At 41.4% G+C, this 27,941-nt stretch overlaps 1 protein-coding gene across 2 annotated transcripts in view; it reads right to left on the bottom strand.

Annotated features, from left to right (window-relative positions):
• The window catches only part of DPP10 (dipeptidyl peptidase like 10), an 863,493-nt gene that overhangs the window by 219,436 nt on the left and 616,116 nt on the right, over positions 1–27,941 (bottom strand). The window lies entirely within an intron of this gene.

Below are 27,941 nucleotides of genomic sequence, written 5' to 3'. Positions count from 1 at the left end.
GATCTATCATGTGCCTTGTCTGATACGTATTGTTCCCTAAAGTGTCAAAGACAAAATATCACAAAATGCAAAGCAATAAATATAGAAACCCTCCACATTCTTTCAACACACACATAGACAGTCCCATCTAAACATTCGCACTCCCATTTTACTACTTTTTCTATACTGTTGCACTTTTTAGATGCCATGGATCTAATTTTCAGGCACCTGCAGTTCCCATTGGCTTCACTTCACATTGTGAATGCTCAGCCTGTTTGAAAATCAGTCCCTGTTCAATACTACTTAAAAATAATTTGCTGTTTGAAGGGGAAAATGGGCCAGATTCTGTTCTGAATTATACTTCTATCACTTGAAATGAAGTCACTAGAATTATACCAGGGTAAAAATAGAGTTTGAGCTACTATCTATATTGACTAATTATTTTAGAAAGAAATAAAAACCAGAGATGAAATGAACTGAGCTTTAGATAATTAGTGCTGAATCCAATTTCATATTTCACTGTGTTCAAGCAACTCTTTCACTATTTCAAGTTTCAAGTTAGTCATGCTACTCCAAAACAGTCTAGTAACTGGAATTCTTGGATGATATTTTTTCCTCAGTGCTATATTTTGGAGATATTTGCTACGCAGTGTGGACCCGGACTTTAAAAACAGCTGGGATAGGGTGCTTCACAATATGCACTGAAAATGTCATAGCTGTGGGTAGAAAGTGAAGGTTTGGAAGCCCTTCATACTTCCCAGGCTGATAGAGGATGAGTATGACTCTGCAGAGGTAGTACTCTCAGAGGCGGTACTCTCAGAAGACTATTGCTGCTGGCCAGTAATTTCACCTCCCTCATTCAATATCCATCCCCATTCTTGGAAACAAGCCAGCAGTGCAGTTTTTGGGAGAAAAGTTCAGAAATATTAAGAGCCAGATTCTGCCATCCTTGCTCATTATGAGTAAAAGTGAGTAAGGGCATCAGAATCCAGCCCTGGACTGTAGCACTGCATTACCAAAGCAGTCATCTAATTAAACTGAGCTGTAATTTCCAGCCAGGGTAGAGTTATGCACACTAGGTTTCATTAAGCTAGTGTTATAAAAATGGATATGTAGGCATGGTGGCACAGACAGCAGCATGGACTAGCCACCCTAGTACACAGCTAGGGTGTGAAATGGCCCGAGCCACCAAGTGTGCTCTTGCAGCTACACGGTTTTATTTTTAGTAGGTTAGCTCAATCAAAGCTAGTGCATGTACATCTACCACAGCTGCACATGACAACTCCAGTGGCAGTTTAGACTATCCAAATTCCAAACAATAGCATTGTAGCATTACTCCATGCAGGCGGTTTGCACATTATCCTTTTCCAACTCTCCCAAAATTAACACTCATAGTTCCCTTTCTCCAAGTAGAAATCCCTGTTTACTGACATCAGTGCAATTGTTCCCATTTACACAGGGCTGAATTTGAATCCTACCTATACAAAACTAGGCGAAATTCCACAAATATATTAGTTATTTCTCTCTCAGAACCAACATTTTTCTCATCATTATTATAACTGCACCTTGAAGCGCCAACTGAGTTTAGGGCCCCATTGAGCTAGAAACTGTACAAACATATGAGAGATAATTCTTGCCCAAGAGATTTTATAGTACTAAAAAGGATAGATAAGGGAGCTAAGGGAAACAGACACACAGAGGTGAAATTATTTGCCTGAGATTATACAGCAGGACAGAAGCAGAGCTATGAATAGTACCCATCTCTCCTGATTTTTCAGTCCAGTGCCCTATCTACTAGGCCACAACTGCATTTCATACCAATATACCTCCTCAGTTCATTCAGTACTTTTGGAGCTTGTCCCTTTTAATTCTTTATGTCCTTCTTCAGGTCCTGGTTGTGCTTGCCAGGAAAAAAAACTCAGAGACATGTCCAATCAAATAAGTACACAAGCCTACTAATTTTTCAAAGAGGCAAAGGGATTCCCAAATTACCATAAACTTGCTAACTGTGCATTGCAACTGGAAGAGCTGAGATTGAGCCAGACGTGAGTCAGTTGTGGACATACAAAGATAAATTACTGTTAAAGTCAGTGTGAGAATAACTGTGGAAGAACATACAGTAAGGTTTGGATTATTTGGGGATAACAAGGATGCTTTCACAATAAGTAACCCAGTGAGGTGGGCTCAATGGAAGGAGGAGACAAAAATCACAGATAAGTCCAAAACAATGGAAAGCTGGGTGAAGGGTCAAAATCTGGGAGGAACATGAGCAATCATCGCAGGGACAAAGCGACAAGAAGGAAAATAAAGGCAAAATCAATCGAACAAACAAACAAACATCTTAGATGTCTGCATACTAATATAAGAAGTATGGGGAATAAATGGGAAGAGCTAGAAATAGTAGCAAAAATTTACAGTTATGACAATTGGCATCACAAAAACTTGGTGGAATAATTCACGACTGGAATATTGGTATTCAAGTGTACAGCTTGTTCAGGAAGGACAGGCAGGGAAAAAGGGGAGGAGATGTTGCCTTGTATATCAAAGATGTATATATTTGTACTGAGGTTGACACACAAGACCTGTTGTAAGTCTATGAGGAAGGACAAAAGGGTTAAAAACAAGTTTGATGTTATGGTCTCCTATAGAGCACCTATCCAGGAAGAGCTGGATGAGGCTTTTTTATAACAACTAACAAAGATATCCAAAGTACAGGATTTGGTGGTGATGGGGGACTTCAACTACCCAGACATCTGTTGGGAAAATACAGCAGGGTGCTGATTATCCCACAAGTTATGGAATGCACTGGAAACTATAGAAGGAGGACAATGCAATTACTGGAAAGGCTGTTCTAGAATTCATTCTAATAGGGAGCAACTGGTTGAAAGTTTGAAGGTGGAAGGCATCTTGGGTGAAGCAATCATGAAATGAGAAAGTTCATGATTCTAAGGAGTGATAGGAGGGTAAATAGCACAATGAAGATGTTAGCAGGAAGTCAAATGTTAGCAAACTTAGAGAACGAGTAGGTAAGATTCCCCTGGGAAGTAAATCTAAGGGGAAAAAAAGAGTTCAGGAGAGTTGAGACTTTTGTAAAAAAAACATTATTAAGGGCACAAGAGCAAACTTTCCCAATGCACTATTCCAATGCATAGCAAAGATAGTAAGAGTATAGCAAGGGACTGCCCTGGTTTAACCAAGAAATCTTCAGTACTCTGAAACTCAGAAGAATCATACACAAAATAGAAACTACGTCAAATTACAAAGAATAATATAAAAAAAGAAACACAAGCATGGACAAAATTAGAAAGGCCAAAACAAATTAAACTATCTAGGGAAGAAGCGTAACAAGAAAACATTGAACAAATATATGGGAAAGAGGGGGCCAAGAACTGGGTAGGCCCATTACTCAGTGAGAAGGGACAGAAAATAACAGAAAACACAGCAAAACCCAAAGTGTTAAATGCCTTTTTATTTTCCCGTTTTCACCAAAAATGTTAGCAGTGATTGGATGATTAACAGGGAACATCAGTATAAATGAGGTAGGATCTGAGCCTAAAATAGGGAAAGAACAAGTTAAGAATGACTTAGACAAGTTAAATGTCTTCAAGTCAGCAGGGCCTGATGCAATACCTAGAATATTTAAGTAACTGGCTGGAGAGATCTGAGCCATTAGTAATGACCTTCGAGAACTTGTGGCAGACAGGAGAAATCCTAGAGGCCTGGAAAAGGGAAGATATAGAATGTATCTATAAAAAGGGGAATAAAGACAACTCAGGGAATTATAGACCAGTCATTTTAACTTCACTCCCCAGTCATTTTAACTTCACTCCCCAGAAAGATAATGGAGCAAATAATCAAACAATCAATTTGTAAGAACCTAGAAGATAATAAGGTGAGAAGTAACAGACAACATGGATTTGTCAAAAACAAACCATGTCAAGGGCAGGGGACTGGACTAGATGACCTATCAAAGTCCACTCCATTCCTATTTTTCTATGATTAGGGGGTTAGGCAATCAAATCCCACTAAAAATCCTTTACAAATTCCAGCCTTCATCTGCAAAATTGTTACAATATAATAATGTCTGTTTTGTTTATTTTGACGGTAAGCTCTCTAGGGCAGAAGCTGTCTCATACTGAGATATGGGTACTACGGGGTGGGTATAGTGCCTGAACAGAATGGAGCTTCCACTATTGTGATAGTGGTAACAGAATTAAATTAAGGATAGTTATAACTTTTTCTGACAGTTTGTAAAAATAAAATTCAGCTTTACGGTATACACAGCTGTGTTTGAAGGTCAGGGTCCTTATTTTTTCAATGATATGAATATAAGAGGAGTTGATAAGTGCCATCAACACATGTCAGTCATGTGGTGCTGCACAAAATATTATTAGAACTGCAGATGGCATTTCATTAAATTGATTATATAAAACGCCATGTTAATTAAAATAGAAAATGTTTTCTAATTTAATGAACAGGAGATGCTGGACAAATCTTTGTCTAATTAAGTGTTAGCTAATTAAATACAATGGTCATTTACAAAGATATTAAAGATACAGATGAAATTTCAAGATTGCTAAACATGTTATCCATCAAATAAACTAGAGGTTTCCACTGCCCTTTTGGAATATTAAATTTGCATTAATAATTTTCATAAAATATCTTTGTTTTGCAATAGGATTTAAACTTTGAAAGACTATGTTCAGAGGAGAATTTTATTATATATAAAGTTCCCTATTTCAAAGTCTTTACTATCTGTTGGCCCAATCCTGCTATGAGCTGTCTCACTGAAGTCAAGCAGATCCTGATCTGGGCTAGATTATTCTGACCCTCCTGCAAAGAGGCTTTTGCTTCCTCTTGTCTTGTGCTCCCTCACATGAGTTTGGGACAATCAGAGAGCAACTAAGGCTACTGCCCACACCCTGGCTTGCAGAGGTGATTTGGCACTGAAAGGGGAGCAACTGCTCCAAACACAGCATGGTGCAGTTTGCACAGCCCTTCTTGTTCCACCCACATCATGCTTTCTTGGACTCCAAAATGTATCATACTGTACCATCCACAAAGCAGGCTGGTATCCAAATGCCACAATTTGGTGCTGGTTGTATTGGTCTCCCATTTCCAGCCCTCAAAGCAAAAGTTTTCCATTCCTGTGCCTGGTTTCTTTCTATAACCAAACCACAGAGATCTTCCAAGTCTTCATTGTTAATTTTAACCATTATGCACCCTTTTCCGCACAATAGTACAGCAATAGAATCCAGCATTGTTCTTGGACGAGCTGTTAATCCAGTTCCAGCACCTCAGAAGGGACAGAGCAGGGAGATAGGCCAGAGAAGATCAACTGATTAGAGACTGATTTGGGAGGAATGACTAAAAGAACTAAATACACATAGTGCAGTTTGACAAATTAAGAGTCCATAACAGTCCATAAATATCAAATGGATGTGGACACAAAGGTAGGAGATGAATTGCTCCATCTGGAACATGGAAATTTAGCTAGGAGTTATGGGACAACATTAATACAGGAAAAAATTCAGACTCAGCGGGAAACATTCTCAGCTGATGTAAGCTGGTATAGCACCATTGACTTTAATGGAATATATAACACTTTCAAACCCTATTCCCAATTTGATATTGGACCCTCCTGCCAATGCTTGTTTCTCTACTTCTGTAATCAAACAAAACAATCCCAACTGGTGCTTTGTAATTACTCCCCCCGTTGGGTGCTGGTTGTTAACATAAAACAACAGTTCATCCCAAAACTGGAAATCCCCAAGCTTCTTCTACCAGTTCATTGCACTCCTTTGAAGGGTTCTGCTCTTTCATCTTACTGTAGGTAGCTCCAGCAAAGCTTTTTCCTTTAGCTGGAACAGAGAACTTGTTTCTCAGTCTCTGCTGGAGTCTCCCTGTATTTCTTTCTCTCACTTCAGGTCTCTACGTGGTAGAGAAGGAGAATCTTTTGCACATCAGCTCATACAGCCCTCCAACTTCTCTGAGACATTCCCTGAACTCCAGCTCCCTGAATTCAGGCTGCCCATTATATCTCCCAGCAGGCCTGGGTTTGAGTCACATGATCCCATCACATGACCCTTGGACTCATTCTTGTCACCTGGGGAGGAGGGCTACAAATGGCACAAAGGCTGCAGTACCCCAACCCCCTTAAAGGGCCAGTTCACTCTGTGACAGAGATCACTGATTTACACCAACCAATCTGGTCCAAAGTCAGGAAAAGTTGAACACGAGTAAGTTGAACTAGATGATGCAATAGGCTCCTGGAAGAAGTGGTGGAAGCTTCCTTCATTTGTGACTTTTAGAATGCAACTGGACAAAGCAGTTAGAAGGTGAAAAGAAAAGGAAAAAGAAAAGAAGGATTTGATTCGGTCCCCTTTATTTATTTTACAGACACACAAATCTTCATTTGTATTTGTGTCATTACTTGGAGTAAAATGTTTAATGATATTCATTCCTACTGCAGAGTGAAACATTTAATCTGATTTCATGGAGTTAAATGCCAGGATAATAGACCCTAGTCTAGTTCATACCAGTTTGTTTGAAATATATTAAGCAGTAAACCAGCACCCCAAAATTAAAAAAAAACCAGAATTGTTTCTCAATAAATATGGAGTTATCTTGCCAGACTACTTCATTAAACTGCTGTTACACCAAGGATGCTCCAATAAGACCTCTGGGCTTTTACTCCTCAAGGCTTTCTAGCAACTACATTTTTATTTAGCTATTCATTCTGTTACAACAAAATATAACTTATTAAAACTGCTAGGACTTTGAAGAGAAAAAATGAAAGCTTCTATATTGGTAATCAGTTTTGCCTTCCTATGTTGTAAAATATTTTAATATCACACAGGACATGGCCAGAGATGAAATCTTCGCTATCACAAAATGTTTCAATACCTTTGAAATTTCACAGAACTTTACTTTGAACTGAACAGCCAAGCAGGAATTTTAATTTTATTTGAAAAACTGGTAATAGACATTTAATGCTGTCTCCAGTTAACAATACAGTCCACAAGCTGCTGTAAATTTGTGCATAAAAAAGATGTCAATTTTAAAAAAGTTATTTACTTTTTAAAAGGTTGTTACTTGCAAACATGCCCATGCAGACGTGCAGAAGGGTGTAAGGTGTTTCTTAAGTCCTCTGTGCAGGCTACCCTATTTGCTGGCCAGAACACAGTGGGAAGACCAAACAAACAAAGGCAGGTATTCCCCAAACTGCTACATGGGAGAGTAGGAAAGGTTAGGCAGTAGTAAAGAACGTGCCTTAACTGAACCCTCAGAATGCATTGCCAACATTGTTGAGACAGCATGGAGAAGAATTTAATCCGCTGTTGCCCTAGGGAAATAGTATATTATTTCAATCCGGGAGCAAATGGGAAACAAATTATGATACTTAGTCACAATTCCCTCACTGGTCTGCTCCTGGGGGAGACTGTAAAATTCCAAACTAGCCTTTAGTGTTTGTGACTGGTTCCAGTTAGTAGCAGGGGAAACAGAATCTGTTTCTCCAAAGAAAAGGTACAACATGAGTGGTGGCAGTGCAAGCAGCCCAGTGCAACCCTACCAATGTGCCTTAATCTGGACTTGGAGTCAAGAATTCAGTCTCCGTGCACATTTAGTACTTGGCCCTTCTGCAGGAATGAAAAAGAAAAGGTCTGGATCCAGATTATTTGCTACACAAACAGTTTGGGAAAAAATAACACACAGTGCCATGTGCCATTGTTAAATGTAAATCTGGATTTATACATTTTAGTTATTCAGTATATACTATCTATATGTCTATATAAATTCATCCATGATTTAGACTGTGGAACTGATGACAGTGTTTGTTTCCAAGCACAGAGGAAGACAAAGTCCTCAAATTCAAAAATGTTTAGTCCAAAATGATATTTGCAACCCTAATTATTTTCTGATGTATTTATAAGTAACAAAAAAATATACTGAAATGACTTAACTCAGTATATGCTGAGAATTAGGTAATTTCATATTTATTCCAAATCAGTCTAACTTCAGTCAAGTCAATGGACTTCTACTGGAGTAAAATTGGTGTGAGATCAGGACTGGGTCTATGGAATGATTGGCATGTTGAAACAAACAGCCCCTACTTATTCATCTTAATACTTACATTTCACATCTATATTTAATGTACAATCACATATGAAGCTTGTTGGCATTTTTTTCAAACAAATCTGTTTTTTGGTCAGAAAATGCAGACTCATCAAAACCAAAACTGTTCTTGGGAAAGGATGAGTTTTCGACAAATTTCCCATTTCAAAAACTTTTTTCTAAAAGTTTTGAAATTATCAAAATGATCCTTTCAAAATGAAAATGTCAGGTTTTTGCCTTGAAATGTTCATTTCAAGATGTAAGCTAATTGTAGTAAAATACATTAAAAATTTAAAAAAGTCAAAAATCAAACCAAAATGTTTCATTTGACCTGAACCAGAACTTATTTTGGATTGTCAGTTCATGAAAATTGAGATTTAAGTATTTGTCCCAAACTGAGATGGAAAAAGTTTTTGAAATCCCCAAAAGTTTTCTAGAACTGTTTCCTGCCTAGCACTACTCATATACCTTCCATCAGACTCTGGACTGTCTTTTCCCAGGTACCTTTGTAACCTATTTTACTGTACTGTAATTTGCCAAAGATAACCCTAAAAGGTTTTCCTGTGGAAGTTGATACAATTCCAATAAGATACCAGCTTTCAGATCACAGTGTGCCTATTGATATTTCATTATAGTGCCAGAAACTGCTAGATGCTCGGCATTCTAGAGAGTATTATTACATTATGTCTAAATTATTATGAGAAATAGAGCATAAGTAATGCAGTAGCTATACACATATTTGCATCTCCTGAAAGGTGGCACCAGGTTTCAAGTAACCACATCTTTAGTGCTAACAATTTGAGGAGGCATTCATATGCCTTACCATAACTCATCACTTTCACAAAGTTCCCTTTCTAATTTAACAAAACTAATCAGTGTGACAAAAATTAATGAGCTGCATCCTTCCTGCCCCTAACCTAGTATGAAATGTTTATATTATAGATAGTTTTATAGATATAGGCCAAATCCTGTAGTCATTAATCATTATGCAGGTAAAGCTCCCTCTAAAACCAATGAGATTTTTGACTAGAGGCTTCAGGATTTGGTTGGTCCTTAGTCATGAAGGAGAGAACAAAAATAAGAGGAAAGAACCATATTCCACCAAGATGATGGACTATGGACAGGCATGTGCTATAATATGAAGTCATCAGGAGGATATTAAATTCTGTCAAGCCCTATTCTGAGTAACTCAGTACGACTCCCATCACCAATATATTGCAGAGGTCATCCCTATTCACAGGATGTCTTCTGTCATTATCCATGTTCAGGTGGTGAGTCAAGGAAAATACAGGTTTTTTTTTAAATCTCCTCATTCTTGTTAGATATCTGTCATGTAGAGGATTCATATAGTAGCATACAGTTTCCCCATGATTATAATTGTAGGATCTAAGTAGAAGAACCAAATTAGCTGTAAGAGGGGCGTAATTTTATGACCCTCATGGGTAGCGAATATTTCATTATACATCAATCTGTTTTCTAGAACATTCTGCTTTTGTGACAGCTGCCATCTTGGCCAGCACATGAGGATTAAACCAGGAACCTACATGGCTAATCAGCATTAATTGTTACATCTTGAACTAGAGAACTAACCATCATAGCTAGGGCTGGAACAGACTCATATCACCTAACACACACTGAGCAGTGGCTTACACTTAGGGTATGTCTACACTATGAAATTAGATCGATTTTATAGAAGTTAATTTTTAGAAATCGATTTTATACAGTCGATTGCGTATATCCCCACTAAGCGCATTAAGTCGGCATGCATCCTCACTACCGTGGCTAGCATTGACTTACGGAGTGGTGCACTGTGGGTAGCTACCCCACAGTTCCTGCAGTCTCCGCCGCCCATTGGAATTCTGCGTTGAGCTCCCAATGCCTGATGGGGTAAAAACATTGCTGCGGGGGGTTTTGGGTACATGTCATCAGTCACCCCTCCCTCCAGAAAAGCAACAGCAGACAATCGTTTCACGCCAGACACCAGGGCAATTAGAAGAGCACAGCAAGGCACGCTGTGCATCAGAGAGGCTTTGAAAACCAGTTTCATGACTGGCCAGGCTTCGGTGTGACAGTTGTGTGCGTTTCTCCTTGATGCAAACCCACCCTCTTTGTTGATTTTAATTCCCTGTAAGCCAACCACCCTCCCCCTTTTGAAATAAAGTAACTATTGTTTTGAAACCATGCATTCTTTCTTTATTAATTAAAAAAAAAAGAGGGAGCTAATGGACAAGTTCACCCGAGTGGGGTAGGGGAGGAGGGAAGGACAAGGCCACGTTGCTTATTGTAGCCACACTAAAAATCAAACTGTTTGAATGACAGCCTTCTGTTGCTTTGGCCATCCTCTGGAGTGGAGTGGCTGGGTGCCCGGAGCCTTCCCCCTCCGTGTTCTTGGGCATCTGGGTAAGGACGCTATGGAACACAGGGAGGAGGGTAGGCGGTTATACAGTGGATGCAGCGGGGATCTGTGCTCTTATTGGCTTTCCTGCAGCTCCAAGAGATGCTTCATCATGTCCATTTGCTCCCCCACAGATTCTTAATCATGTCCATTTGCTCCCCCATTACCTCAGCATCACGTCCTCTTCACTTTTCGCGCTCACTTAATTCTTTCCTGGCCTCTGCCACTGAATGCTTCCATGCATTCAGCTGTGCCCTATCAATGCGGGAGGACTGCATGAGCTCGGAAAACAAGTCATTGTGAGTGCATTTTTTTTTTTGCCTTCTAATCTGTGATAACCTCAGGGACGGAGATGATAGGGGGAGCGTAGAAACATTCTACGCTCTACAATTCAGGGCAGAATGCAAGGTCACCTGTGCTGCTGAGTTTGCCACCCTGACCAAACAGGAAATGAAATTCAAAAGTTCCTGGGGCTTTTCCTGTGTACCTGGCTAGTTCATCGGAGTTCAAAGTGCTGTCCAGAGCAGTCACAATGTAGCACTCTGGGATAGCTCCCAGAGGCCAGTAACACCAATTTGCAACCGCACTACCTCAAATTCAACTCAGCAAAGTCAATTTTAGCACTACTCCCCTCGCCGGAGAGGAGAACAGAAGTCAATTGTGTGGACTGCATTGTTGCATTCATTTTTAAATTAACCTAACGTGGCTAAAATTTAACCTAATCCCGTAGTGTAGACCAGGCCTTACAGTATTAAATAAAATACAGTACTGTGGTATGGCCTTGACATGGTATTTCCTATATTTATAAAAAGGTATGCAGAATGGAGTATGAAATTTAAAATGTATACTATGGTAAGGTATTTGTACCATGCCCTGGTAAATGTTTACTATAAGTCTATCCACTGTGCATTTGGATGACAGGACAATATATTATTTGGGATAAAGACTGGATGGTGAAAAAGGTTGATAATGGAATGTGAAAAAATTTCCTGTCTAATCCACTGCTTCAAGTGACACTCAGGTTGGTAGTAACTGAAAGTTGATGCCATCAATTGATCTATATGAAATAAACTGGTGGCCTTGGAGAAGTGAAGACAATCTATTCTGAAACATATCCATCCTATACCTATCTTGCAAATAACTGTATGAGTTAAGTGTCTATGACTTTCACTATCTTTCATGACAACTAAATTAAAAAGGATTGCTGACATTGAATGATTTAAAAAAAAACCCTTTTGTATGGTATAGATGTTTCTAATTTTAAAATAGTTAAGAATTGTTTTCCCATGGACGATGCATCAGGTGCAAGAAATTCAGTTAGCAGGTGTGGTCCGAAATCAGCAAGATAAGAGAAGCATGTGCCTAATTCTCAGCCCATCAACTACAATGAGACTGCTCATGTGATTAAATTTAGACATCTTTGGTAAAATTGTGGCCTCACTGAAGTTAATGGGAGTGTTGCTTCAGACTTTAGAGGAGCCATGATTTTCCACCATATGTCTAGCACAGCAAAACATTATGTCATTTACAAAGTTTTTTAAAAAAATGTGCTGTTGATGTATAAGCAAAAATATTAATGTTGTTATTAATGTAAACCAACATAGGCAATTTGCTGTTCACACCCTGAAGTATTTAACCAGCTCCTAGAAAAACAGCAGGTGTCTCAGTCTGACGTATGAGAAAAAATAAATTAAATGTGATTCAATACGCCTCAAGAATTAGTACACAAGCAAAATTATACACAATTTATATTAAAAAAAATGACTGATGTTATTGCTGGTATCTTTTTATAAGCCTAATATTTCAAGTAATTTCTTTTGAACATGGAATTCTTAAAGTCAAAAGGGGAGATTTTTTTAAAGGCAAGATGGTTGTTTGGCACCTAACTCACATTAGCTTTCAATTAGAGAGACAAGATGGGTGAGGTCTCTAATATTCTGGGACTGACACAGCTACAACTACACTACACACAACAATGGAAGATACTGACTTTCAGTGGAGGCTAACAGCAGCTCCCATTGGTCGGGAATGGTGAACCGCAGCCACTGGGAGCTGCGGGGGTCTGTGCCTGTGGATAGTTAACGTGAACAAAATGTCTCGCGTCCCGCCAGTAGATTACCCTGATGGGCCACGTGCCGAAGTTTGCCGATCCCTGATCTAGGCAATTAATTTAATTTGAAGTAAAATGTGATTGAACTGCAGTATTAGAAAAAGAAAATCAGGGTAAAGCTGAACAATTGCATTCTTTTTTTTTTTTTTTTTTTTTTTTTTTTTGCAAGCTAGCAACTGCTCTTCAGTAGTATGAGCATCTGGTGGTAATTAGATTACTTGCGACTCATGTTTGTTAATTATGAGAACTGCAAAAAGAGTGAGAATAGAGTTGATTCAGTAAAACTGGTGGTGCAATATGTAAGTAACACAAGTAGAGCTTCTCAATACACTATTCACATAGTATTATAATTATGGAGCCAGATTCCTCCTACTGACTTTTACGGAGAGATACACTTAAATAATAACTTCAGCTTCAAATAGTTTAGGCCATTTGTCTTTTGTTCTGCATTCCAATTCCTTGTCCCTTTGACCAACACTACTGTTTTTAAGAACATAAGAATGGCCATACTCGGTCAGACCAAAGGTCCATCTAGCCCAGTATCCTGTCTTCCAACAATGGTCAATACCAGGTGCCCCAGAGAGAATGAATAGCTTCTGGCAAACAGAGGCTAGGGACACCATCCCTGCCCATTCTGGCTAATAGCCATTGATGGACCTATCCTCCATGAACTTATCTAGTTCTTTTTTGAACCCTGTTATAGTTTTGGCCTTCACAACATCCTCTGGCAAGGAGTTCCACAGGTTGACTGTGTTGTGTAAAAAAAAAAATACTTCCTTTTGTTTGTTTTAAACCTGCTGCCTATTAATTTCATTTGATGTCCCCTAGCACTTGTGTTATGAGGAGTAAATAACATTTCCTTATTTACTTTATCTACAGCCATGATGATTTTATAGACTTGTATCATATCCTCCCTTAGTTGTCTCTTTTCCAAGCAGAAAAGTCCCAGTCTTATTCATCTTTCTTCATATGGAAGACGTGTCATTCCCCTATATCTTTTTGAGATAGGGCAACCACATCTGCATGCAGTATTCAAGATGTGGGTGTACCATGGATTTATATAGAGGCAATATGATATCTTCTGTCTTATTATCTATCCCTAATGATGCCCAACATTCTGTTCACTTTTTGAACTGCTGCTGCACATTGAGTGGATGTTGATAGAGAACTATCCGCAATGGCCTTAGCATCCTCGAGTCTCCTTCAGCATCTTGTCCAAAGGCTCCATGGGTTGTTTAGCAGGTCTCCTGCTTTTGATGTACTTAAAAAAAATTGCTATTACTTTTAAGTCTTTGGCTAACTGTTCTTCAAATTAATTTTTGGCCTTCTTAATTATATTTTTACACTTCATTTGCCAGAGTTTATGCTTCTATTTTCCTCACTAGGATTAACTTCCACTTTTTAAAGGATGCCTTCTTGTCTCACACTTTTTTGGTTCTCTTACTATGTTCTTTAATGAGGGTATATATTCAAGTTGGGCCTCTATTATGGTGTATTTAAAAAGTTTCCATGCAGCCTGCAGGGATTGTACGGTGCCAAAAGGTAATTTCTGTTTAACTAACTTCCTCATTTTTGTATAGTCTCCCTTTCTGAAATTAAATGTTGGGCTGCTGTGGTGTTTTCCCTGCCACAGGGATGTTAAATTAAATTATATTATGGTCACTATTACCAAGTGGTCCAGCTATATTCACCTCTTGGACCATATCCTGTGCTCCACTTAGAACTAAATCAAGAACTGCCTCGCCTCTTGTGGGCTCTACAACTAGCTGCTCCAAGAATTTTGTACCCTGGTATTACTGTGCCCCATTAATTATCTACATTCCACCAAGTTTCTGTGATCTCTATTATACCAATTTCCTCATTTAATATGAGGCATTCTAGTTCATCCATCTTATTATTTAGGCTTTTAGCATTTGTATATAAGTACTTTAATAACTTGTCACTTTTTAGCTGTCTGCCATTACATGATGTAATTGAATGGGACTCTTTTTTCACTGTATTGTTTCTTATCAGATCCTACCTGTATTTTATAATCTTCATCTTCTCTATGTTCTCTCTTCCTTACTAGAACATAGAGAATCTCCATTAAGGGATGTCTCTGTCTAAACCATGTGCTCCTCCACACCTGTCGGCTTTCCTCCAGCCCTTAGTTTAAAAACTGCTCTACGACCTTTTTAATTTTAAGTGCCAGCAATCTGCTTCCATGTTGGTTTAGGTGGATCCCATTCTTCCTGTATAGGCTTCCCCTCCCCCCAAAGTTTACCCAGTTCCTAATGAATCTAAAACACTCCTCCCTACACCATTCTTTCATCCCCGCATTGAGGCCCTGAAGTTCTTCCTAACTGGCCCTGCGTGTGGAACTGGAAGCATTTCGAAGAATGATACCATGGAGGTCTTGGACTTCAATTTGTTTTCTCGCAGCCTAAATTTGGCCTTTCAGTCTTCTAGCTTTGTTAATGTATACATCATAATATACACATGATATCATTTTATCATTTAAATAGAACTTTCATTTATAACTTTTTTATAAATGTTCAATGGTTGACAGTTTCATATGATTAGGGTTAGTTTGTTTGTTTTTAAGAAACCTCAAACCAGCTTTTTATGTGTTTTCACAGTTTTGCACCTGCAAATAACTGCAACAGCAATACATTGTAGGTGCATATATTGGCATATAGACAAAGGATAGGTGGGAAGATCTTACTGGATAGAAGGTGACAGATCAGTTATGGATAGTTTTGGAAGCAGAGCCGATCAGATTATTTTTTTTTATTAATACTGTTTATTACAAATGGAACTCCCACCATTGTGCACTGATCCTGAATTCTGAAATAGGATGCTAGGCCAACATGGAAAGTAAATACATACCAAGGTAATACAGAAATCAGTATCAAACTCCTAGAGCGTATTATATATTCTCTTCAAAATTTTACCTCTTCACCTTTCTGAATTCAATTTAAAAGATAGTCTCAATTTGGGCTACAGTCCAAAGTTACATCTAAACTTACCAAGCATGCTGCTAACATGTTTGTACCTCCCTAGCAACTGTCCCCACATCATCAGATAATTCATTGTTTGCTAAAGCGCTATACCACTAAAGGACTAAGCAAAAAGGGTCAAATACCTTGCCAATCACGCTATAGTGCCTTTGACTGCTGCATACTTTAAGATGGAATTGGGATGAATACAAATTTGGACTACAGAATTGTTATATTATAAAACTATTCAACTTTTTTCACTGAGATATTTTGAATTACTAAAATATTATAATATTTGAGTATTTATTTTCCTTCTCATATATGTTATGGGCTAGATTCTCAGCTGGTATAACTTAATTTCAATGGATTGATGCCATTTAAAATGAACAGAGAATGTGAAGGTATATATTATACATATAACAAAGATATAGATATTACATTTTATAGAAAGAGAAGAGCTCACTATTAAAAAAAAATCCTTGGGGATTTTGGTTGCTTGTGTCTGTCTCTAAAAATGGGAAAATTCTCTATCAGATTCAGACCATAAACATCAGATTCATGTTGTAATACTAAAGAGAAAATATCAACATGTAGACAAACACTGGGAAACATTTCATTGCCCAAATATCAACCAGTTATGGCAAATCACAAAAATCATTATTAAATAAAATAGAAGCAGCCCTGTTTTCTTAATTTGTTGTGCACAGAATTCATCCATTGAGAAAATCTCAAAGGCACCTTTTCAACCACTTTATTAAAAAACAAACAAACAAACTACCTTGTCCTGGTCTTTTTTTTCAAATGAAAAGAAAAACAAAAAAACTTTAGTCCGTTTGATGAGACATCATTTGGTCAATACAATGTACAACAGAAAAGCCAAGGTTTCTATAATGCAGGGGCATGCCTTCCTTTTAAATGAATGTTCCATAGAACATGTTATGCATTATATACTAGGAGAGTCAAACAGTTATATCAAGATCAATGGAATCTATGGGTATGTATACACTATGAAATTAGGTCGATTTTGTAGAGGTCGATTTTTAGAAATCGATTTTATACAGTTGATTGTGTATGTCTCCACTAAGCACATTAAGTTGGCAAAGTGCATCTTCACTACCGTTGCTAGCATCGACTCACAGAGCGGGGCACTGTGGGAGCTATCCCATAGTTATGGCAGTCTCTGCTGCCCATTGGAATACTAGGTTAAGCTCCCAATGCCTGATGGGGCAAAAATATTGTTGCGGGTGGTTTTGGGAACATGTCATCAGTCACCCCTCCTTCCATGAAAGTAACTGCAGACAATCATTTTGCGCCCTTTTTCCTGGGTTATCCATGCAGACGCCACAGCACGGCAAGCATGGAGCTGCTCTTGCAATCATTGCAAGCACCTAACGCATAATACTGCAGTATGTGCAGAACCTGGCTAAGGGACGGCAGCACAAGGACAATTGTGAGGAGGACATGGACGTAGATGTTCCTGAAAGCCTGGGATGTGGCAATTGGGACATCATGGCGACAGTGGGGCTGGTTGATAAGAGTGGAACCCCGATTCTGGGCCTGGCAAATAAACACAGACTGGTGGGACCGCATAGTGTTGCAAGTATGAGATGATTTCCAGTGGCTGCAAAACTTTTGCATTCGTAAGGCCACTTTCCTGGAACTCTGTGAGTTGCTTTCCCTCACCCTGAAGAACAGGAATACCAAGATTAGAGCTACTCGGACAGTTGAGAAGCGAATGGCGATAGCCCTGTGCAAGCTTGCAATGTCTGACTGCTACCGGAAATCAATTTGGAGTGAGCAAATCTACTGTAGGGACTGCATGATTAAAGTAGCCAATGCAATCACTGACATTCTGCTATCAAGGGTAGTGACTCTGGGAAATGTGCAAGTCATAGTGGATGGATTTGTTGTAATGGGTTTCCCTAACTATGGAGGGGCAATAGACGGAACGCATATCCCTATCTTGGCACCGGATCACCTTGCCAACCAGTACATAAACTGCAAGGGGTACTTCTCAATGGTGCTGCAAGCACTGGTGGATCACAAGGGACATTTCATCGACATCAACGTGGGATGGCCAGGAAAGGTGCATGATGCTCACATCTTTAGGAATTCCAGGCTGTTTGAACAGCTGCAAGAAGGGACTTACTTCCCAGACCAGAAAATTACTGTTGGAAATGTTAAAATGCCAATACTTATCCTTTGAGACCCAGCCTACCCCTTGCTCCCATGGCTCATGAAGCCACACACAGGCACCCTGGACAGTAGTAAGGAGCAGTTCAACTATAGGCTGAGCAAGTGCAGAATGGTGGTAGAATGTGCCTTTGGACATTTAAAAGTTTGCTGGCGCTGGTTGCTGACTAGGTTAGATCTCAGTGCAACAAATATTCCCATTGTTATTACTGCTTGCTGTGTGCTCCATAATATCTGTGAGAGTAAGGGGGAGACATTTATGGCAGGGTGGGAAGTTGAGGCAAAACACCTGCTGCCAATTTTGAACAGCCAGACACCAGGGTGATTAGAAGAGCAAGGTAGGCGCGCTGTGCATCAGAGAGGCTTTGAAAACCAGTTTCATGACTGGCCAGGCTACGGTGTGACAGTTGTGTGTGTTTCTCCTTGATGCAAACCCACCTCCTTTGTTGATTTTAATTCCCTGTCAGCCAACCACTCTCCCCCCTTCGATCACAGCAGGCAAAGGAAATAATGTCACTATTGCTTTGAAATCATGCATTCTTTCTTCATTAATTAAAAAAAGGGAGATAACTGATAAGGTAGCCCGGGTGGGGTAGGGGGACATGGGGGAGGAGAGAAGGACAAGGCCACATTATTGTAGCCACACTACAAATCAGAACTGTTTGAATTACAGCCTTCTGTTGCTTGGGCCATCCTCTGGAGTGGAGTGGCTGGGTGCCCAGAGACTCCTCACCTGCATTCTTGGGTGCCCGGGTGAGGAGGATATGGAACTTGGGGAGAAGAGCAGGCAGTTGTTCAGTGGATGCAGCGGTGGTCTGTGCTCTTGTTGGCTTTCTTGCAGCTCCACTAGACACCTGAGCATGTCCGTTTGCTCCCCCATTAGTCTCAGCATTGCATCCTGCCTCTTCTCATCACGCTCACTTAATGCTTTCCGGGACTCTGCCACTGAATGTCTCCATGCATTCAGCTGTGCCCTATCAGTGCAGGAGGACTATATGAACTTGGAAAACATGTCATCGCGAATGCGTTTTTTTCATCTTCTAATCTGCAATAATCTCAGGGACGGAGATGATAGGGGGAGCATAGAAACATTTGCACCTGGGAGAGTAAAATTTAAGATGATACATTTCTGAGAACAAAAGGGAGACTCTTTCATAGTGAATCAAGCAATTCACAGCAGACAGCACATGTGCTTTAGGTACAAGGTTGCATTTTGCCTTTTATATTGAGCGCCTGCTGGTAGGGTGACACTTCACACACGGCTGGGCAACAGAATTTGGTTTCCAGGCAGCCATGGTAAGCCAAAGGGTACGCTGATCATAGAAGCGGCATGTATGGGGATCTGACCCAGAGGGACCGTTTGCCTCTTTTGTCTTTGGTAGGCTTGCCTGAGCTCTTTGACTTTCATGTGGCACTGCTGTGTGTTCCTGTTGTAACCTCTGTCCATTATGCCCTGTGCGATTTTGGCATATATATTAGCATTTTTCTTGTTGATTGGAGTTCTGCCTGCACATATTCTTCTCCCCATACAGCAATCAGATCCAGTGTCTCCCGTTCACTCCATGCTGGAGCTCGTTTGTGATTCTGGAGGGACTGCATGGTCACCTGTGCTGCTGAGCTCGCCATGCTGACCAAACAGGAAATGAAATTCAAAAGTTCCCGGGGCTTTTCCTGTGTACCTGGCTAGTGCGTCGGAGTTGAAAGTGCTGTCCAGAGTGGTCAAACTCGAGCACTCTGGGATAGTTCCCAGAGGCCAATAACTTCGATTTGCATCCGCACTACTCCAAATTCAACCCAGCAAGTTCGATTTTAGTGCTACTCCCCTCGCCAGGGAGAAGTACAGAAGTCGATTTTAAGAGCCCTTTAGTTCGACAGACTGGGGGTGCTAGTGTAGATGCATTCATTATAAAATTGACCTAACGTGGCTAAATTCAACCTAACCTTGTAGTGTAGACCAGGGCTATGATTCCAACAGAGGGAGAAGGCTTTAGACAAACAAATCTTAATGTTTTGATAGTAGGTACTCTTTTAGACCCCTGCGTATAGATGACAGAGTGGATCCCCACGTGTTTAGATGATAATAAAGATAGATTGATGTTTAATTGTTGATTTCCTGCTGCTCCTTTTATAAGTACAGAAGGCACTACAGTCAGCCAAAACACTGGGTTACTGATTCACAAGTCTGGGTAAGTGGAATACTCCTCTATTGCCTTCTGTCTCCCAACCACATAATATGAATTAGTAATAGCTAAATGGCTTGTAAAGCCACTGCTGGGCCTGAGGATTGCATTCTGTTGGCATGTGTGCTCTGCTCCAACCCCAAGATTTCAATGTTGCAACAGAGACGAAGCACAACTGCTGATAGCTGGGAGAGGCATAATTGAAAGGTTCTGGGAAGGACATATAATCCCTGGCACAAATCGGGGGAGGGGCACATTACCTCACCCATGTGTCGACTCTGCATTGCAATGAGTTTCAGACAATCTCACTCATCTTCTGCTTGTACATTTGTCAACCTTTCAAGCATTTGTAAAACAGAGAACACAGTTTTTCATACTTTATTGCAAGCACTTCATTAAAGTACCAATATTAAAAAGACAACATATGATGAAAGTTAAAGTTAAAATCTGTTCTCTCATAAGACATCATCCTCCCCACATCAAAATGTTCAGTTGCAGAGGCTTTTCAGCAAGACTCCTAAATGATTATTACTGAGGTTCACAGGACTAAATCTATAATCATTTCGGTGAGAATTTAGGGATAGTTGTTATTACTCTGAAGATGCATTATAGTGTTGGTTTCAAGGACAGCTGGTTCCCAGCCTGGTCGCTAGGCAACCCAGCAGACTCAGCTGGGTGCAATGAGCCCCCTCCAAAATGGTTGCGCTTCCTGATTTGCCATGGGAGCCAGCAGTCTGCTGCACGAGCCTTGCAGAAGCAGTACAGCGGCTGCTGGATGTGTACCATGCCTGCAGCTGTGCTTACCCTCCTCTCACATCTGCTTCCTGTTCCAATCTGATTCCAGTCCTTGCTTCAAGCCCTGCTCCTGTCTTGCAACAGTCCCAGCCTGTATCTGCTCCGTCCTGCTTTCTGACTCCAGAACATGGCTACGTCCCTAACTATGATTCTAGCTTAGGCTTCTGACTCCACTTCTGGCCTTTGGCTTAGCCCCTTAAGCCTGACTCTGCCTTCCCGCTTGAACTGGTGCCGGATTCCTGGATCTACACTTGTGATTACCTGAACTGCCACCACAATCACCAAGCAAGTCCTACTCTACCAGCCAGGTAGACCGCCCCTGCTAAGGCAGTGGGTCCCATAAAAAATGAGGAAGACTCTCCAGATGTATCAATAATCTTCATTTAAACAATTTAGGGAGTATGAATTTCAACTCCTCACACTCTACCAGCCTAGAGTACAAATACTCAGGCTTTATGTAAGTTGAGTGAATTTCCTACTAAATATTAAAAATAAAAACCCAATATATACTTATTTAAAAATTGATGAGTCCCTGTTATTAAAAATGGTGGGCTCAGTTGTGCTTTTAAGGCACCACCCTGCATTGGATGCAGAGTTGTCCTACCCCAGGAGAAGAATCAGGAACCATCATGGTTTCTTTAGGGCATAGCTACCCACTATGGGGAGCCCCCTCTGAGTTCAGGCCTGAAAATGTCTAGATATTGCACCAACCAATCAAAATGAGGAAAGGCATCTTGTTCCTCCACCTCCTCCCACTTAGGCATGTGTATTAGGTCCAAATATACTCTGGCCCTATATTAGTAACAAAATTATCAATTGTCCTATTCCCCTGTGCTGGGAGTAAGGAGCCCACTAACTCCTGTTTGTGGAATATCAGTTTTACTAATATCAGAGGGATAGCTGTGTTAGTCTGGATCTGTAAAAGCAGCAAAGAGTCCTGTGGCACCTTATAGACCAGGGGTCAGCAACCTATGGAACGCGTGCCAAAGATGGCATACGAGCCAATTTTTAACAGCATGCTGCTGCCTGCCAGAGTCCTGAGGACACACAGCCAGTGAGATGCAGAGCCCGTGCCCCCCCCAAGAGAGGAGCCGCCTGAGCGGCCTGCCTGTGGGCTCCCGCGTCCCCTTACCCGGCGAGGAGACCTGCCCGGGAGCGCGGAGGGGCCCGTTCACCTGGGCCGCTTTGATATAGGTGGCCATGGCGGATTGGCGGTGCGCTGAGGGAGTGGATTCGCTGAGGGACCCGGTCCCGACTCCCAGTGGCATGATGCAGGGGCAGTGGAGGCAGGAGAGGCCGGTGGAGGCAGCAGCGCCGGTTGCTGAGTGTACCCAGGAGGAGGCACCCGGCCGCGGCCAGGGACTGGTACCTGCTGTTCCTGAGTTGGGAGGAGCGGAGAGCCCCACGGCACAGCGGCACTGAGCACGTAGAAGGTGCGGGCGAGCGGGAATCGATGGTGGCCAGAGAGCCCTGGGTGAGGAGCTCACATACCGCGGGGTCATGCGCCACCTGGAGCGGCTCCTCCAGACACAGCCAGAGGGAACTCTCTTGCTGGGGAGCGCTAGTTGCGCTCGTGCAGTGTGCTGCGGGGCCCCGAGTGGGTGAGCCAGCTGGGGGCTGCAGGAGTGGGGGAGGGGCCCCACACACACACACCCCCAGCCCTCTGCCCTGAGCCCTAACCCCCCACACACACACCCAGCCCTCTGCCCTCAGCCCCGCACACCCCCTAGCCCCTGCCCTGAACCTTGTACCCCCCTCACACACACTCAGCCTTCTGCTTGACTCCTTCTCACACCCCCACGACCGCAGCCCTGACTCTGGCACCACCACACATAACCCAGCCCCCCCACCCTGACACCTGCACCTCCCTCATATCTCCCCAACCCTATGCCCTGACTCTTGCACCCCCTCACATATCCAGACCCCCACCCACCATGCACCCCCCACATCCTGACTCTTGCACCCCCCACATCCCCACCCTGAGCACCAAATGGGAGCTCTTGCACACACACCCCCTGCACATTCTCACCTGCACCCCTCGCACCAGATGGGAGCTGCCCAGGTAAGTGCCCCACACCCAAACCTCCACCCCAGCCCTGAGCCCCCTCCCTCATTCTAGCTCCTGACCAGACTCTTCACCCCCAGCCCTGTGCTCGGTCCACTCCCACCCAGAGCTCAGTGCAGAGAGAGGAGGAGAATGGGCCAGAACCAGGGAGAAGGTAGGTACCCACTGTATGTGGGCAGGGCCGGGACCCCAGACCAGCAGCGGGCTGAGCGGGTCTGGCAGCCACGATCCCGGCTGGCAGGAGCTGGCGGATGGAACCCCTGAGCAGCCGTGGGCTGAGTAGTGGTCTGGGGTTCTAGCCACTGGCCCCTGCTGGTCTGGGATTTTGGCTGCCGGACCCTTGCCAGCCGGGGTCCTGGCCACAGGCCCTGCTCAGCCCGCTGCTGGCCTAGGTGAACAGAACCCCAGACCAGCAGCTGAGCAAGTCGGCGGCGTAAGATCAACATTTTAATTTAATTTTAAAAGAAGGTTCTTAAACATTTTGAAAACCTTATTTTACAATACAAAAATAGTTTAGTTATATAATATATAGACTTATAGTGAGAGACCTAAAACACATTAAAATGTATTACCGGCACGCGAAAATTTAAATTAGAGTGAATAAATGAAGACTCGGCACACCACTTCTGAAAGGTTGCCGACCCCTGTTATAAACTAACAGACATATTGGAGCTTGAACTTTCGTGGGTGAATACCCACTTCATCGGATGCATGTTCTCTAAAACATGCATGCATGTTTTACTAGTCTGCACCCATTTGGGAGGACATGTTTGTGAGGTTTGTACTCCCTGCCTCTCAATAGGTGGACCGGAACTAGGAGGAGAGAGGCAAGGAATAGACAGAGCCTTGACTCTCTCCACTCCCAAAACACTAGCCAATACAAAGGGAAAAGTAATTTGCTTTGCCAAGAGCCTTAGCAGCATAAAGGAAGGATGAAGGAGAGATTTGTGACTTTAACAGCAATGATTCCATTCCTAGGCTGCTATGCCTTGCGCCTTCCTATGGGCTCAGAGCAATGTCTATGAGTTAGTCTGAATTAGTATACACCCACTGATTCCCAAGGTAGTATGAACTTAATATATACAAATTAAAAAAAAGCTGTTAGAGCTCTATGAACATAGTAATGGTCTGTGTTCATCTCCAGCTGTGAAAGCACAGCTGTGTGCCTGCCAGACTTGCCTTTACAGTCTTCAGGAAGCAAAACATTTCTCATATGGAATATTACAAATTGATGGGAAAAGCACAAGTAGCTAATAAATAAGTAATTTACATTTAAATTCTTTACTATACTATCCATTGAAACCAAGAAATCTTTGAGGATAAATAAGAAAAAAAGTATTATTAGATACATTTAAAAAGAAGAAAATAAATTTCAGCTTTCATATTGCCACATAAGATAGAAGAAAGACCCTGATACACACTTTCTATATTCAAAATTAATTTGCTTTGTTCATACACCTCTGGTACAGCATACCAACAAAGAGTTATTCTTGATACTGGTTATCTAAACACTATCTCTAATCAATTTTCAGGTTTACAAGGATTCTAGTGCACTCATTTTTTGCTTGCAAAACAGAGCAGAGGGCTGATAATATAGATGTCTTTGGAATAAAAAAGCAGCTTACAATTAATATGTGCTAATTATGTTAAATGTTTACACTATATAGTATCTACCACTGTAAACTGTTTTCTTACAATTTCCAACTTAATCAGATTATTCCCATACATCATTATAACTAGTACTGGACAAAAAAGGATGAGAAATAATTACCAAAATGGTAAATATAAAGTACTTCATCACACTTCCTTATAACTGAAGTAATTTTCTGTTCAAAAAATTAAGTGACAGGATGTCATAACTCCCACCGCTGCCACCATGTCATAACTTTAGTCCCAGATTTGGACCTTAGCGTCCAAAATATGGGGGTTAGCATGAAAACCTCCAAGCTTAGTTACCAGCTTGGACCTGGTACTTGCTGCCACCACCCAAAAAATTAGAGTGTTTTGGGGCACTCTGGTCCCCCTGAAAAACCTTCCCTGGGGACCCCAAGACCCAAATCCCTTGAGTCTCACAACAAAGGGAAATAATCCTTTTTCCCTTCCCCCCTCCAGGTGCTCCTGGAGAGATACACAGACACAAGCTCTGTGAATCCAAACAGAGTGACTCCCCCTCTCCGTTTCCAGTCCTGGAAACAAAAGCACTTTCCTCTTCGCCCAGAGGGAATGCAAAATCAGGCTAGCAAATCCAACACACACAGATCTCCCCCTGATTTCTTCCTCCCACCAATTCCCTGGTGAGTACAGACTCAATTTCCCTGAAATTTCCCAGAAAAGAAAACTCCAACAGGTCTCAAAAAGAAAGCTTTATATAAAAAGAAAGAAAATACATACAAATGGTCTCTCTGTATAAAGGTGACAAAATACAGGGTCAATTGCTTAGAAGAAATATTGAATAAATAGTCTTATTCAAAAAGAATACAAATCAAAGCACTCCAGCACTTATATTCATGCAAATACCAAAGAAAAGAAACCATATAACTTACTATCTGATCTCTTTGTCCTTACACTTAGAAACAGAAGACTAGAAAGCAGAAACTACTTCTCCAAAGCTCAGAGAAAGCAGGCAGACAGAAAAAAAAAACCTCAGACACAAAATTCCCTCCACCCAAAGTTGAAAAAATCCGGTTTCCTGATTGGTCCTCTGGTCAGGTGCTTCAGGTGAAAGAGACATTAACCCTTAGCTATCTGTTTATGACACAGGATTCTATAGGTCTTTGCGGGGGTGGGGGTGGGGGGTGGAAATTATACACTTCTATATAATAAACATTTAAAGTAAGCATAAACAGTCAAGAGGCTTTAAAATACTTCAAAAAATAGATCCTTTTTGAAGTTCTTGTATTGTCTCACAGATATAACAGTATCCCTATACTATCTTTTCAAAATGCTCCACTAACATCAATAGTAATGTAAATAGAGGTGACATATTATTGCAATAACGCATCAATATGAAAAACTTCAAGTAAAGGTTATTTTAAGAAAATACTGCTTATAAAACAAAGAAAGCAAGTGAAAAGATAGAGCTACTCTCTAATGTTTTATGAAGCAGATTTTTTTTTAATTCTGCATACACTGAAAAATTTACTTTCTCAACAAATGTTTTGCATTTTCATGACTTGTGTCTAGGCAGATTAAGAAATCAGATGTGGGCAGGATGTATAGTGCCATTCACCTATGAAATCATGACTACAGTGGTATTTGTATGCATTGAGTGTGCAGTATCAGGCTACTGAATAAGTGATTTCAAATGTAACTGGACTATAAGGGAAAAAAATCTTTTTTTTTTTTGTTATTTAAAAATATGTTAGTATTTTGGAACTGATTTCTGTTTTAAGTTTAAACATTTCACTAACAAGTGGCTTTAGAGAAAATGTTAACAAATACATTAAAAGCTGAATAAATCAAGAGGACTCCAAATAAATAACAGCATCAAAACACTCAGAGTAAATCACATTAGACAACAAGTAACCTAGGCACTATACTTGTATAAAAATCAGTCCTTTCTGCAGAACTTACACCACATATCTCTTCAAAGTATTATGCCTTTCATCAGACATCTTCAGCTATAAATATACCCTGCCCAGCTTCCTATCTGCTTGATCAGAAAAAGTCTCCATTACAGCATTAATGAATGGCGTGGGTTTAGAAGCAGCAATACATATTCTTTATATTACACTTTATTCTGTTATTACTCATCGTATCATCAGCACTAATGAAAGTGCATTCTCAGTCGACTTTTGTTAGATGGTAGAAAAAATCCTTATGGCTAGAAGGATTAAAGTAGGGCATATTTTTCATTTGAACAGCAAATGAATGGCCAATATTTCTTATATGGTTATTATGATAGATTTATTTATGCTTCTACATGATATAGACAGATAATTTATCATAGCATAAGCAGGTGTGTCATATGCAGAATTCTCAAGCTCAGAGACCCAACTAAAGGTACACTTACTTTACATGCCGTGAAAAGAAGTGTGCAGAGTACATAAACTATATACACCCATATCACGGGTATAAACGGCAGTGTAGCTGGTGAGGAACTGTTTAGGTGAGTAGAGCAAAGATACACCTGAACGCTGTGAGTATGTACTCATCACAGGGTGCTCCACTCACCACTTATCTGACACTTCCTCCTGATCACTAAGGGGATTAATGCTTGAGGTCAATGCCCCATTCTGCAGTTTGCACGCCAACGCTCCATGTCTCTCTCTCTGGTCTGCAGTCCCTCTCTCACTCCCATAAGCTGTCCTCCTGTGACTCAACCCTCCAGCCAGGTAACTATAGTGGTTTTGCCTTCCAGGGAGGCGTGCATCAAGGTTCTTGCTCTCCAGCAGTCTCATGCAATTTTCTGCTTCACTGCCTCATAGTGCCACTCCCAGTGGCTGGCAGGGGAGCCAGGCCTACCCTCCACTCCAGGTTCTGGCTCAGAGCCCTTCAACACAGCAGCCAAGGTTTGTTCCCTGCACCTTGCTGCCTTTTCCTGAGCCACTTCCATACCTCCTGGCCTTCCCCACTCCTGTGGGTTTGCCAGTCTCTTCCCTCCCTCCTTCCAGGGAGTAAGTTTAGGAAACTCATCTCTGTGACCTCCATACACTCCTCCCGCTTCCCAGAGAGTGACTGCAGCCTTTCCCAGCTGCTGCTTCTGTTGCCAGCCTCCTGGCTTTTGCAGAAGCCCCACCTGTTCATCACAGATGAGCTTCTTTCTAATTAGCTACCTCCAGCCTAAAGCTCTTGTTTCCAGCCAAATTAGCTGATTGAGCCCACCTAACCTAATTCAGCTCTTACAGGGCTAGTGTGGGGAACACACGCCCTCACAGTACTATACATGGCTCTCTGCAGTATTGTCCCCTGTCTAAATGGCTATTTTTAGCAGTGTAGCATCCTGCTGCCTTCCTGCTGCTAGTGCATTTCCCTGCCGTGTGGAGCTGCTGGAGCCTTTTCCCGCTGCCTCCCCACTGCCAGAGCATTTCGCTGCAGCAGGCATTACACATACTCTATGCACCACTGCAGAGTGTGTGCAGTGTACACATAGCCTGAGAGACATTCATCCCCTTTGGCCATAAAAGAAGAA

This window comes from Gopherus evgoodei, chromosome 11 (genome assembly GCF_007399415.2).
Source record: "Gopherus evgoodei ecotype Sinaloan lineage chromosome 11, rGopEvg1_v1.p, whole genome shotgun sequence".
Lineage (NCBI taxonomy): Eukaryota > Metazoa > Chordata > Testudines > Testudinidae > Gopherus > Gopherus evgoodei.
This window is presented reverse-complemented; position numbering and strand designations above follow the sequence as displayed.